The sequence below is a fragment of the Neomonachus schauinslandi genome, chromosome 2 (genome assembly GCF_002201575.2).
Source record: "Neomonachus schauinslandi chromosome 2, ASM220157v2, whole genome shotgun sequence".
Taxonomy (NCBI): domain Eukaryota; kingdom Metazoa; phylum Chordata; class Mammalia; order Carnivora; family Phocidae; genus Neomonachus; species Neomonachus schauinslandi.
The window spans coordinates 200,495,311-200,509,956 of NC_058404.1; the positions used below are offsets into that span (position 1 = coordinate 200,495,311).

Here is a 14,646-nt window from a genome sequence, read left to right on the forward strand (position 1 = left end):
GCACCGCAGCGGGGGTCTGAGAGCCTCTGGGATCCTGCAATTCCTGGCAGGCTGTTCCCCCCCTCCCAGCTCGGGAATGCTGACCCGGGACTTCCGATACAGATAAGGAGGAGGAAGGTCAGGGAGGAGACTGGGCCCCTTCCAGGCAGGGCGGGCCGTAGCTGTGGGCACGACCAATGACCTGGGCGGACTGCTCCGGCCACCTGACTCGAGCCTGGAGGGCCTGGCTGGCTGAAAACGTGCGCCTTCCTGCCCCGGCCGGCGCCAAGTGGCAGACCTTCCCGAGAGGCCCGGACAGCTGCGGTGTGGTGTCAGCCACAGGTGAGGGGCCACAGGGAGCCTCCCTCCCTTCCTCGGCTGGTCTGCTCCCTGGCAGGGTAAGTTCTAGGCCCCTGGGCTGGATCCGCACCAGGAGGAGCTGCCCCTACACTGCAGCCCCCAGTCCGGCGCTCAGGGTCACCCACAGGTGGGGCCGGGGAGGGTGTGCGTGGGGGGGTGCAGCCCGAGAGCAGCCTGCTCAGCCTGGGATTCAGGCGGCCCAGGAAGGGCCAGCCTGGTGTCCCCACGTCCGAGAGAGGGGCGGAGAGCCGGGCGGGTGAAGCTGGATGTCCTCACGGTGGCCACTGTGAGGGGGGGATATGCCTCCCCACAGGTGGGGGCCTCTGCGGCACTCAGGAGGCAGTAGCCCCAGGGGTTCTGATCCTGGCTGAGCCCCTGGGGGCAAGTGATTCTGCCCCTCTGCACCTCAGTTTCCCTGTCTGTAGGGTGAGAGCGTCCCAGGGGCCCAGCACGGGTCCACACTTGGTCAACGGCCGCTCTCCGGTGCTGATGACCAGTGGAGCAGAGCAGGAGCCCTGGGCTGGCGGCGGGGGCCAAGGTCCTGGCCTTCCCTCGCCTCAGTGCTGCCCTGCCCCTCTGTGGACTTCAACACGGGGCTCTCTGCTCCCCTCTTCCTCCAGCCCCCAGGGGCCAAAGTCCCTGCAGCCCCAGGGACGGCCGCTCCTTCCTTCAGGGAACAGCGAAGGGGCAGCAGGAGAGGGGCGGGGCCTGATGTGGAAGGGACAGAGGAGAGGCTCTGTCCTCACCTTCCGGAGACCCCGCGGGGGAGTTTGCACAGGCTGCCCGGAGTGAGGGGCCTCTCTGTGAGCCCGGGCCAGGTGCTACTCCTGTCTGCACCTCAGTTTCTGCACGTGCACGAGGAGCCTCATGACCGCCCCCCTCCGCAGTGGTTGCAGGACTCTCATGGGGCCCGCGGAGGGGTCCTTGTCCTTGATTTACAGAGGCCCCAGGCTGTGGGCAGCACAATCTGCCCGAGGGTAGCGCTGGACTAGAATGGTCTTCCCAAGGCCTGCCCGGGTGGCCCCGGTGCTTTGGCTCTGCCCCTCGCGTCCTCCTAGCCCTGCTGAGCGAGGCTCCCGGGCTGGCCACAGCCAGCAGACCTGGGACTTCGCCCTCGGCCGGCGGCTCCAGGCCTGGCTGCACCTGCCGAGTCTTCAGCCGTAATGGTTCTCTGTCCACACACCTTGTGTGTGTTCCAGCTTGCTGGGACTTTTTGATTTTTTAGAACAGCTCTAGATTTACAAAACAATTGCCAAGATAGCACAGAGTTCTCATAAGCCCTCCCACCCGGTCTCCCTGACTACTGACATCTTACATTAGATGGGTACATTCGTCACAACTGAGGAACCAATATTCATCCATTATTCTTAAGTAAAGCCCACACTTGGTTCAGATTCCTTTAGTCTTCACCCAATGTCCCTCCCCCATCCCAGGAGCCCGTCCGGGACATCACGTGACACGTCTTCCCGTCTCCCCAGGCGTCTCTGGGCTGCGACGGCTTCTCAGACTTCCCTGATTTGCCATGATTTTCGTGAGGAGTCCTGGGCAGGTGTTCTGCGCGGCGTCCCTCCGTGAGGACTGGTCTGATTATTTCTCGTGATCAGACGGGGATCGTGGGTTCTAGGGAGGAAGACCCTGGGGGCGCAGTGCCCGCCCATCCCATCAGGTCAAGGGCACCTGCCATCGACGGGACCGGTCACTGGGATGGTGACCTTGACCCCCTGGCCGAGGTGGGGTTTGCCAGGTTTCCTGAGCACACAGCCAGCCCCCCTCCTGGCCCTCCCAGGCTGTGCCCTGAGCAGGCCATGCACCGTGCACGCCTGGGGACTGGAGGGGGGTGGCGTGGGTTCCCTCCTGGAGGGTGGCACATCCACATAAGTCACTGGGAGCTCTCCTGCTCGGGAGATCTGTCCCTTCTCCCTCATTCATTCATTTGCTCATTTATTTATGTTGGATAGACTCACATACTAATTTTATACTTTGGGGTGTAATCTAATACTAATTAATTTCATTGCTCAAATTTTTCTAGCTTTGGCCATTGGGAGCTCTTTCACTTGGCTGCTCTGTCCTTTGACTCACCCCATCATGTGAGATTTCATTCATTCATTCACTCATTCATTCATCATTCACCTCCTTCCTTGCTGGTGCCACAAGCCAGGCCCATCCTGTACCTTTGCCTGCCTGGTCTTGGAATCAGCCATTTCTCCAAGGGTCCTGATTCCTTTAGTCAGAGAATGGTCTTAGAAAGCAAGATCTGTCTGCACTCTTGAGTGTGCCTGGGTCTTTTGGACGCAGATCTGCAAGTGTGAGTACACTAACCTGTGTGTGTATGTGTATGTGTATGTGTATCTCTAAGTTAGTGCATGCGTGCATCTAACCGGGGTATGCACGTGGATCTAAGTACTTCTGTAGGTAAAATATGTCTCCATTAACTGAGACCATCCATCCCCACGGGGACCGTCCTGGCCCCTCTCCTTCATTCACTCCTGCAGTGAGAAACCTGGCTTTCACCATCTACCGTCCGTCTACTCTATTGTTCAAACTCCCCCTGCTCTGCACATGTGCGGAAGTATAAGAATTTGTCCCCTTGCCTCGTGGGGAGCAGTGTGACCAGCTGGAGCCCAGTGGGAACACATGACTCCTTTGGGCTTCGGTCTGGCGTGCCCACTGCCACCTTCAGTGAGGTTGGCTCAGGCGTGGGTAACACGGTCCCTGTTGGGTCACACTGCTTCCATCCTGGTGTCCCCTGACCTCCTCCTGCAGGTCCTGGGCACACTGTCGCATTCCTTGACAAACGCGTGATGTCATGCAGCCGCCGCCACGGCTCTCGTGACCGGTTCACCACCCTGCAAAATGCCCATGCTGCACCTGCTCAGCCCCCTGCTCGTTTGTGGCCCTTCGTGAAGGCCAACCAGTGTGGGCCCCCAGGTACTGGCTGGAGCCTCACGAGCTTGACAGCTGGGCTCCTTCCAAGGAGCTGCTGTTAGGAGGAGCTCCGACAACCTTGTGGCGCGGGTGGTCGTGTGCTCTGGAGGGGGGGCCGCGGGTCAAGGATGTGGTTTTTTAGGTGCTGGTGGCTCAGCTGCCCTCAGGTTGGCCCCTGCACCTGCCCTCCGCGGTCCTCCACGAGTGTGCTGACCAATGCTGGGTGCTGCTGACCCGGGAGGTGACAGAGGCCCTGGGGATCATTCTGCACTTCTCGCTGGGGGGAGATTGAACATGATTTCACCTCTTTTAAGATATCAGGCAGGTAGGAGCTGCCTGCTCTGGGTCCTCATTCCTTCTCGGTAGAGTACTGGGTCCTCTCTGGCACGGAGTAGGGCCAGCGTTGACTGGGGCCAGCTTCTCAGGGGCCGTTCCACTAAAAACAGCCACGGGGAGGGGACCGAGGCCCAGCCCAGCTCCGAGCCAAAACCAGCAATACATTTTGTTTGTTGAAAATTTGAAGGAAAAGGGGCTGGGGAAACACCAGACAAATCCCGACTGAAGAACGTTCTCCCCACACGGACCTGCCCGTCCTCCTCAAAAGTAAGGTCCCCAAAACCAAGGACATTCAAATGAGGTGCTGCCCTCTGTGGCTCCGGGGACAGACAGGACATCAGGGAAACACGGACGCACTTGCACGAAGCGTGGACCTTAGTGAATAAGGACGGGTCGGTGTTGGCGCAGGAGTGTGACGCGTTCATCTCCTCACCTGCCACCCCGGCCGCCCTCCCCGACCCGTTACACACTCGGTTTGTGTTTGTCTGATGCCTTTCTCGTGCGGACACCGGGTTTTAGTTTGGGGAGGAAGAGCATGGGGTGAGGCGCTGCCCTTACCACATCCCGGCAGGGACAGGGCCTGCCCCGCTGGCGTCCGCCTTGATCGCCGTGGTGTTTGTGGGGCCCCATGGAGAGCGGTGCTTTCCTGCATTTCCACACGGCGCTCCGGGGGTGGGGGATTGTGCGCCCGGCCGGGGGATGGAGGGGCTACACGCATTAGCTGGAATTCTACCCCAGGGAATATCTGTGTCTTCTCCATTTACTTAGGTATTCAATCACTTACTCACATTAGTGTGGGCTTCTGGGTATTTCTTCTGTATTTCAGGTTACAACTTAATACTACTTTATTTTGGTGCTCCGAGGGTCTAGCTTTGGCCATTGGGAGCTCTTCACTGGCTCCTGTGTCCCGTCATTGTGGGGATCTATCCGTCTATCTGTCCCTTGTCCATCCCTCCCTCCCTCCCCACCTCCTACAAGATGGTGCTACAAGGTGCTGGGCTTGGTGTTTATCCCAGAGGGGAGTGCATCTCACCTGCCGGGGCCTGGCTTGGAGCCCCTCCTCCAGGCAGCCTCCCCAGCTGTCTGCAGGCAGGATCCCCGCTGTCTGGTGGCCCCGGGCTCTCTCCGCGTCCTCTGTCATGCTGGCCCCAGCTGTGCCATCTGGTTTCCGTCCGTTTCCTGGGCTGTGCTTACTCCGGAGGGCAGGCCGTCTGACGCATCCGTGCCCCGGTGCCCCGGACTGGGCTGGGCGCAGAGCAGGGCTGGCGGGTTTGGGCTGGGCAATGCTGCCGGCCCCCGACCCCTGCCCGCATTGAACAGCAATGACAGTAGGTGCTCTCCTTTGTGCCAGCCTCTCTGCACGCCAGGGGAGGCTAGAGCACCCGCATTTCGCTCTTCAGCACCCCTGTGCCGTAGCACGTGGCCAGCATGGGAGCCCGCGGGACGGGCGTGCGGGGTGGCTGGGCCCCAGGGCTGCCCTCTGTGAACCCAGGAAGGCCCTGCCAGGGAGAGCGAGGTGGAGGCCGTGCCCATTGCGCAGCGAGTCAGGGGAGTACCCGGGCTGCTGCCAGAGCAGTGTCGCGGCCTGTGAGTCCTCGCTGCTGGCCTGGGAAGGGCGCGGGTGTGGTCGGTGAGGGGCAGCGGCTCGGGGGCATCGGGGGGCCGTGGGGAGGGGGCTGCGACCCTGACCCCGCCTCTCTGACATGGGTCAGAGGGCAGGAGTGCTGCGTCCCGGCCCTGCCAGGCGCCTTCACACGCACATCGGGTCTCTGAGGCCTGGGAGCTCACTGGCACTCACGCCCGGCTCCAGGCCCGCGTGCTTCCCTCCGGCCCAGTGGCCTCCCGGGAGAGCCGGGAAGAAGGCCAGCCACCGGAGGGTGGGCGGCCGGAAAAGGTCAGCGTCTGTCCGACTTACCGCATCAGGTGGCAGGTGTTCCGTGTCCTGCGGGGCCTGGGCCCCCCCTGCCCCCTCTGCTGGTACTGTGTCTGTCATTTAACACACACACGCACGTAGGTCCTTCTGGGCCTGGAGGCGCTCCCGTCGTGGGTCCTTGTGTGCTAACCAAGTGACGGTGTATTCGGAGACCCCAGTTCCAGTGCCCACGGGTTCAGGGCACTCCGGTGCTGGGGAAGGGCCGGCTTGTGCGGCTCGGTGGGGGGGTGTTGGGGAGGCTGGAAGGAGGCAGTGTCTGAGGGAGACTGTGGGGAGTGGGGGTCAGAGCCCGGCGGAGCAGGTGACCAGGAAGAGGGACGTGCAAGTGTGGCCGAGGCTGGAGGCTCCGTTGTCAACAGGAAGAGGGGGCTGGTGGTGCCGGTGGCTCAGGGGAAAGGTGGGGGAGGAGTGGGTAGCGGGGGGCAGGTGTCCAGTTCCCCGCCAAGGGGAATGCCCTGCGGCTCCAGCTCCGCCCCCAGGTCCGAGATAGATGGTATCCTGGGCTGATGCGTGCAGACAGAAGGTTCTAGAAGTCCTGACCTGCAGGAGCTCACAGGGCCGGTGTAGGTGGAGAGTGCGGGCAGAGGGACACCAGGAGGAGGGACGAGGTGTTCAGAAGGGGCCTGAGGTCAGCTGGGCGGAGGAAACAGGGAGGAGAGGGCCACTGGAGGCAACACGAGGGAGCTGGTGTGGACAAGGCCGGTTTTGAGGGGTGGTGGGTGGGTGAGGAGGCTGAGGAGGGAATGAGGAGGTGTTGCCGGGAAGGGAGCCGAGAGAGGGGAAGCAGCCAAACACATGCCCTAAACCCCCTCAGTGACCTGGGGGCTGACAGTGTCCCCCTCACCCGTCCCAGCACAGCCCGAGGGGGACTTCTGGGAGTCCTGCGGAAATTCCCACCTTAGCTCTCCGCCCACCCGCCTGCCCTGACCTGGGCCTGGTTTCCAGGGAGATGGTCTTGGCTGGGAGGACTTCCCCGCCCCGGGAGGCTGGGGTTCGGTTAATGTTTGCATAAGCCTGGTTCCAGATCCAGCCCCTGGTGACTGGGCTGCAGAGAATGTCCAGAATTCCAGCCCAGAATTCCAGCCGGGGGCCCACCCAGAGTCAGGAATGTTGGTGCTCTGGGGAGTGAGCTTCGGTGGGATCGGGGTTTCTCTGGGGTCTCCTCTGTAAGCTGGGGTGACCGAGACCTCTCTACCCCTGTCTCCTCTGTGCTAACCCCTGTGGGTCACCCCATGGCTCACAGCCAAACGGTCCAGGAGGTTGGACGTGCCTGTCCCACAAAGGGAGAAACCACGGTGCTCCTGAGACTGGGCCACTCCTGGCTGGATGTCTCCTGAGGACCCCATCTGTCCTTTAGTAGAGGAGGGGGCTACTCAGAGCTGGCAGGCCCTGCAGGGCCCCCCTGCGATGTGACAGGAGGACATGCCCACAGGGCCTTGCTCCCTGAGAGGGCCATGAAAACAGCCTTTATGCATTTCTGACCAGCTTCCTCTGAGGACCCAAGGTGCCTTATTTGGGATGCTGAGAAGGGGCACCCCTCTTCTGAAAGCTCTGTTTCTGGCCAGGTCAGATGAAGGAGCACAGTTTGGAGCCTGCCCGGCAGATATGCCCGGGCACCTGGCCAGCTCTCGGGCCGGCCCTGCCAGGCCAAGGAGGAGCTGCTGGACCGCCGAGTCAGTGGGTCCCCGGCTTGAGGGCGCCGCCTGCCCTGACAGGGCCGGATGACCATGACCCAGGCCGTGGCGGGGGTGTGGGCGTCTTCAGTCCCAGCCGAGCTTGGGAAACGCTGACAGCTTCCTGCAACTCTGTGACCTGGCCCGGGGTGGCCATCCATCATCATAAGCCTGTTTGGTCCCAATATCCTTGTTTTGCAAAGAGCAGTTCCTGAAATCTCGGGGACTAGAGCTTTGCTCATCTTTTGATTGGGGTGGTTTCAGCCACTAAGGCCAAAAATAACAAACACAGGCCGAGCCTTGCTGAGCACAGCCCTGTTCTAGGCCTTTATGTGTGTCCCGGGGCAGCTGGGTGCCAGGCTGCAGGCTAGTGGCATCTCAGACCCAGGCATGCTGAGGACGGACATCTCCAGCCCCACCTTCCCGGTTCCTCAGACCCAGGCGGGGCTCAGGAAAGTTCACGTGTGCCTTGGAAGGTCTGCGGTGGTCCTTTGCCCTTTGCCTGTCTGGGAAATGGCACTAGACCGGGTCACATCTGCATCTTACACCAGGACAGACGATGGGGTGTTGCTTAGCGTGGACCATGCGAACACTGGGGACCCTCTTTCCTGCGACCCTGGGGGAGGGTCCCTCCCTTCCCGCGTTTTGGTTCCCCGTCCGTAAGCCTGTTACCCAATCACCTGTCTTTATGTGGCGCTCATCTCCCGAGCTCTAAGCGCTGGGTCTTGCGAATCCGTGACAGGTTAACTGTGTGTGCAGTGACTGCTGTAATCAGGGGTTGGAGGGAGGCAGGACACACTCCATGGATTCGATCCTGTGCCAGCTTCAAGCCTGTTTCTGTCCCCGGCGCCAGGGTCGGCCTCCACCCTCCACTTGAACCTTTGTATATCCCAGTCCGTTGCGACAGGGAACACCTTTGGGCGGCCTCCTTCCTGCTTGGGTGGGGGAATCCTGAGATGCTTTTCCGCGAATCCCCACCCCACCCATCCTCTACAGCAGGACCCACTCAAGGGCCAAATCCAGTCTGTTTTGTAAATAAGGTTTTACCAGCACACCGAGCACCTACTTGTTGACCATTTGTGTGACCGCCGCTTACTTGGTATCTGTTCACCATCACCCGGCCTGGACCCACCGACGGCCCTTTGCAGAAAGCGTTGCTACCCCAGCTCTAGAATTGCCTGTGTGGCCCTGGCTTGTCTCTACTGCCCAGGGCACCCGGTGAGTGGGGAGTAGTCACATACCCTACCCCACCCACCCCAGGGGCCTGCACATTCCTAAGATTCAGCGTTATGGCCTGTTGTGGATTAACCCTCAGGGCAAGAGTGTGACCCAGCCTCTCGAGCTTCCATAAAGCTGCATGCCTAGGGTTTTCTAGGTGGAGGCTGGGTTTAAGTCCCCTTCTGTCTGGGCCTGGCCCTGGGAAGACCTCTACACCCCCCTCTTTGCCTAGGCCCTCTTCCTCTGAGACTCGGCCCAAGGGCCTCCACCTCTAGGAAGCCTTCCTTGATTTCGTCCTCCACGCCTTTCCATCCTAGGCTTCCCTTTGCCACTGCAAGGATTATCCCAGTCCATTTCTAAGTCTGTCTCCCCAACTTGTCTGTGAGCCCTGCACGGGTGGGGACCTGGAAGGCAGAGCTGAGACAGTGGGACCAAGATCGTGGGTGGCAGGGGGAGCTCCAAACCCCAGGAAGCAGAGCTATCTCAGGGTGGAGTATGGGATCCACCAAGACGCTGAGCCATGTGCTAGGGAGGCTGCCGGGTGATCCCAGCTGGGCATGGGGGAGGCCTGGGTCATCACAGTCCCAGACACTCGGGGATGCTTTAAGACCACACGACAAATTCAAAATCGCCTTTTGTCGTCATTTGACTCCAGTGGTTGCTATCTGCCCCCTGGGCTAAAAAATAAAAAATAAGCAGAGGGTGGAGGGCAACCTTCAGCCCCTGCCTCCTGCCTCTGGATCGCAGCCTGGGGCTCCGTCCCCACTGAGCCAGGGTCAGGGTCCGAGCCAGGGTCCAGGTCCAAGCCGGGGTCCAGGGTCCAGGTCTGAGCCGGGGTCCAGGTCTGAGCTGGGGTCCAGGTCCAAGCTGGGGTCTGGGTCCGAGCCCGGTCCAGGTCTGAGTCCGGGTCCAGGTCTGAGCTGGGGTTAGGGTCTGGGCCCAAGCTGGGTCCGGGTCCATGTCTGTGGTCCTAGGGTCTGGCAGGAGCTGCCTCAGGGCTCCGAGGACGGGAATCTCTGCCTGTCAGGGACTGGATTTAGGGAGGAAGAGGGGGCCCCCTGAACCTTCTGAGAATGCCCTAGAAGTTACAGCGGAAGGCTTGACTGGGGGCTTCAGGGCTGCAGCTGGGCCCCCTCCGGAGGTGTAGACTTTCCCAAGGGAAGGACGCAGAACTGGTTTGGGGACTTCCCAGTGCTACCTGGGGCCACATTCATCTTGAAGGAAGCCTTTGACAGTCTTCCACACAAAGGACGCTGGGGAGACAGGGAGCGGCAGTGCGTGTTTAAGGGTGTGTGGAGTGTCAGGGCCCCGCCTTGAGGAGGCCCTGCCAGGGGTCCTTGTCCCTGTCGCTCTCCAAACCTCCGTTTCCTTGCATGACTCCCCGAAGCCACAGGGAAGACACTGGCCGGGGCTGCACCAGCCTGCACACCCCCCGAGTGTGGGCTCCAGCGCCCGGTACGCGGCGGTCAGCCCCTGGCCCTCTGCACACGCACGTGCTTTCCCAGGTGACGGTAGTCGTGCCCACGGCATCCACACTGGCTGGAAAATGTGTCTCTTGCATTTGTCCTGAGAAGCCATCCGTCTTCCTCAAATGTGCCTGCCACCAGGGAAAGCGCCTCCATCGGGTGGTTTGGTCGGCTTCCTATGCAGCGCCCTCGGGGGGGGGGGGGGGGGGCGGAGAGAAAGGCTGGCCGGAGAGGTGGGCGTGAGGGGAGAGCGCTGAGGACGCGGAGTCTGGCTGTGGACGGCAGGGCAGCACCCGCCAACCCTTACAGTTCAGTGAAACATCCTCTGGTCCCTGTGATGGGAAAAGGGACAGAGGTGAACTCTTGTTCTCTGAATTGCCACCTGAAAATAATTAAAATCAGGGTTTGGTGCTGGAAGACACAAGGATCTGATTCCTGAGAAAACCCCAGACTTGGGCAGGACGTGCCCTCCAGAGCTCCTGGGAGTCAGGCTGTGGTTTCCCTGGCTGCTTGTCTCACGCCTTAGAGAGTCAGGGCATCTGCTTTGGCGCCGGGGACACCTGAGACCCCAGCTGTGTGCAGGTGTTGCCTGTCTGCAGGTGCCATGGGAGCGCGGACCTGAGACACCAGCTGGTGGCGCTGCCCTTGGGCTGGGTGACCCTGGACAGCTGCCACCCCCACGCCCATCTGCCTCTCGGTCCAGCAGATGGCCGTAATATTCACGCCAGGAGGGCTGTATCCCCTGGATCTAGCATCTTCTTGGCAAGTGGCGATTGGAATTTATTACAACAACCGTGTCCGGCACCAGGGCTATTGCAGGTGTGTGGGGGGCACTTAGAGTCCCCCAAATCCGACTGCCATCTGCACGGGGCAGAGCGAGGCCCAGGGAGTGACAGGCTCTCCCACAGGGCCTCAGGACTGGGCTGTGTGGGCCTGCCCCCTACCCACCCTGCAGGAGGGACCTTTGTTTGGAAAGTCCCCTGACCTAGAAAGCTCATGCTCTTCCTCTGGAAGGCTCTTGGGGGTGCACTTGCAGAATTGGGGTACACTAGAGTTGGGGTGCACTGTGCAGTCGAGACCCTGGATTGGGGTGTGCTGTGGAATTGGGCTGCATTCTGTGGGGTCAGTGTGTGAGTGCAGAGTCAGAGTGCTGGGCACAGTTGGGGAAGCCCTTGGAAACTGCGCCGGCCTCGGGCCAAGAGCACAGCTGCGGATACAAACAGGATACAGGGTCCGGGCCCCAGCGGGGGACAATGGCCAGGAGAGGAAATGTGTCCAGGCCCTTTTATGGATGTGGAGCCCATCTGGGGCCTCTTTCAGTACAATTTCCAGAAAAACAAAGCCAAGCATCTCATGTTCTGCACATTGTGGGTTCTGGAACACGGGCTGAAGAGTTCGGGGTCCCAGCTCACAGACATGAGACGGAGGCCGAGAGGAGCAGGGGCCTGCAGTGGGTTGGAGAGGGTGGGCTCAGTGCCCGTGCCTGGCTTCCGCCTGCGGACGCCCCCCCCCCCTACCCCGAGCTGTGGCACAGCCAGCCCCGGGCTGCAGGGTGGGCGGCAGGGCCGGGGAGGGCGCTGATGGACGTGCTGACCTTCGGACGCGTCCCTCTTTCTCCGTTTGCCTGGTAGCTGCGTCCCCTGCTGTCGTGGGCCTCGGCCACGGGAGAGGCCCAGACACTCAGCATTTGTAAAATGAACAAACATTCAGGTGTAGCTGTGGTAACGGGCTGCACATGGCCTGCTAGAGACTTCTGCATCTAGTTTAATGCTCGTGAGGACCCAGAGCAAAACCACGGAAGAGCATCTGAGCCCCCTGGGGCTTCTCTGAGAAACCAAAGCACCCAGGTCGTGTGGCCAGCACGGCAGAGCTGACCTGCAAGGTGTGCTGTCCTTGGACTCAGGTGCCCACCTCCCACCCTGTGGGGCAGCCTGAGCTCTGCTCTCTGGTGAGCAGGCCGGAGGAGGCTGTGGGCCCATCTGCGGGCGTCCACAGGTCCCCGGTGCCAGTGCAAAGGGGGGCTGGGGCGCCTGTGTCTGGATGGGGGAGGCAGGCTCGCCCAGGAGAGTGGCCACGGCAGGGGAGCACCCAGCCTACAGAGAAGGTGCAAGGAATCCAACTTCTGAGGTTCAGCGGGTCCTTGCGAGGGGTAGGGCATCACCATTTCCAGGGCTGTGAAGACAGGCACAGGGAGCTGGGCAAGGTTGGAGGCAGAACTGGGGTGGACAGAGGAGGGCGGAGAGATGGAGGGGCAGGTGTCTGCGAGGAAGGGGTGCTAAGGACTCGCACCTGGGAGGTGCTTCAGGACAGGGCACCTGGACCTCGTTTAGGGCCCCCTCTTGCCCCAGAGGTGGGCAGGAGGACGGAGCCTCGAAGGCCTGCAGGTCGCTGAGGCTGAGGGGAGCCACAGCGGGGAGCCTCGGCGGGCAGGCAGGTGGGCACCCGCGTTCACTAACTGCCCTGTCCTCAGCCTGCTTCCCACTCCCCTGGGCGTCTAGGAGTTTGGGGCGGGATGGTGGCCCCACAGGTGTATCCAGGGGAACCTCCAGACACGATCTCGTTTGGGAAAAGTGTCTCTGTAGGTATAATTAAGGTAAGGGTCTCAAGATGAGGTGGGCCCCAAATACAATACGAAAGGGAAGAGCCACACAGGGTGGCCAGGTGGTGACGGGAGACAGAGCTGTGTGGCCAGGAGCCCGGGAGCTGGAAGAGATGGGAAGGACCCTCTGGAGCCTCCAGAGGGAGCGCGGCCCTGCCCACACCTTGATTTAGACTTCTGGCCTCCAGAGGGAATAGGCCTCGGTCACTTTAAGGCACCCAGTCCACGGAGCTTTGTCCCCGAAGCCCCAGGACATTGGCACAGTGACCATCACAGCTGTCCTTCCAGAGAGACAGCTACTCCTACCCCACGGAGGGGACAGCCAGGCTTGGAGCGGCCACACCTCCCAGTGGGAAGCCGGAGCTGCTGTGGAAGCTGCCTCCCCTCTTGCTCTGCGGCCCCCCGGTCCCCTGGGACCCACCGAGTAGCTTCCAGTTGTCCCCGTTAGTCGGCCTGCGGTCATGGGGACCGTGAAAACGTCCTGCCTGACCCCTGGCTCCGTCTGTGCGGTCTCCGTGCAGTGGGACCTGGCCGGGCCGGGCGTGGTGGGGGCCCGAGTGTCAGGCCTGGCTCTGCTGGTGACCTGCTGGGCCCTCCCACCTTCCGAGGTTGGAGGCAGCTCGACCTGGAGCAGCAGTTCAGCCTGATGTCGCCCCCGGGTGACTCATGTCCAGAGGGGTGTTGGGTGGTCACGGCTGGGGTCCGGGGGGCGGCTAGGGGTACTGGCATCTAGCGGGCCGAGGCCAGGGATGCAGCTGGAATCCCGAGCGTGCACAGCAGCCCTTCCCCGTGACAAAGAGCCGTCACCCACGTGTCCGTGGTGGTGCTCTTAGTGCCCTGGCCTGGGGGCCTCAGTGTCTGTCAGACCCAGTTCTGGGCTCTTCTAGTCCTCACTGGCCTCGGGCATGTCCCATGACCTCTCTGACCTCAGTTTCACTGTCTGCAAAACAGTCCCATGACCGCTGAATTAGAGATTTCTCGTGGTGGTAATCCAGGCCTGCCCCACACAGGACGGAGGAGAGGGTCGCTGTCCTCCTGATCCCTGGGCCTGGGCTGGGGCCAGGACGGGCCGTGCCCCTGCCTCGGGGGGCGTGAGAGCACATGGGAGGGCGGGGCTGCGGGCCGACCCCAGCTCATTTCCTGCTTGTCCCCGCTCCCGGGGGAGCCGAGTCCCAGGTGGGTCCCAGAGCCTGTGGGAAGTCAGCGGTGAGGGGACCTGTTGCCCGAGCCCCATCTGTACCTGGTGGGCCGGCGGGTGGGGGCAGCACCCGGCAAAGGGAAGGGGTGCACACGCGTGCGTGTTGTGTGTGTGAGTGTATGTATGTGTGTATCGTGTGTGCAAGATGTGTGTGTATCCTGTGTGTGCAAGTGTGATGTGTGCATCGTGTGAGTGTGTGTGCGTACATGTATGTGTCATGTATGAACGTGCACGTGTGCACGTGTGTGTCGTGTGAGAGTTGTGTGTGGCGTGTGTGTGTGTCCGCGTGTGTGGCGTGTGCGTGTGCGTGCACCAAGCAGAAGAGGAGCAGAGCGGAGCAGAGGGTGCTGGGGCCGTGGGGCCGGCAGCTGGGGCACTTCCCCAATCCGGGGGGCCTGGGCGGGAGCCTGGGTGTCTCCATCTCGGGCGGGCGCGTCTGGGCCTGGAGCCGGTCCAGGGAGGAGCTAATGACCAGCGCGAGGCGCTCTGGGCCTGCCTCTCGCCACCGGGCCGGCCCGCGGCGCAGGGAGGAAGTGTGGCAGGAAGCAGGGGGTGGTGGCGGCCACCGTGCAGTCAGCCGGGCCGTGGGCGGCTGCCGCCTGTCCTGGCCAGCTGAGACGGCCCGCAGGGCCAGCCAGCGAGGAGCCGGGAGCGGCCACCTGGGGCCTGTCGTCCTGCTGCCCCCCACGCCCCCGCCCTGTCCTCTGGGCCGGGAGCTGCCTCTGAGGAGCGGGACGCAGGTATGGGGTGCGGGGGGCGGGGGGGGCGCTGGGGCGGGCGGGACAAGGACTGGCCCAGCGGGCATGGTCCACGGAGCCGGGGCCTGCCGCCCACGGTGGGGTCTAAGACTAGTCTGTCAACTTTCACTTTCTTGAAGACTCCTCTGGCATCTTGGGACGGTGGGGAGCAGAGCTGAAGTCGGGGGAGTCCGGAAGGCTGTGGGGGCCCGTGAGGAGACC

The 14,646-nt window shown here is 62.1% G+C and overlaps 1 protein-coding gene across 1 annotated transcript in view; it reads left to right on the forward strand.

Annotated features, from left to right (window-relative positions):
- Positions 1-300: 300 nt before the first annotated feature.
- SH3TC1 (SH3 domain and tetratricopeptide repeats 1) overlaps positions 301-14,646 on the forward strand; it is a 44,471-nt gene continuing 30,125 nt past the window's right edge. The window contains exon 1 of the mRNA XM_021677621.1: positions 301-321. The gene's annotated coding sequence lies outside the window, so the exon portion shown is untranslated. The remainder of the gene's footprint in view (positions 322-14,646) is intronic.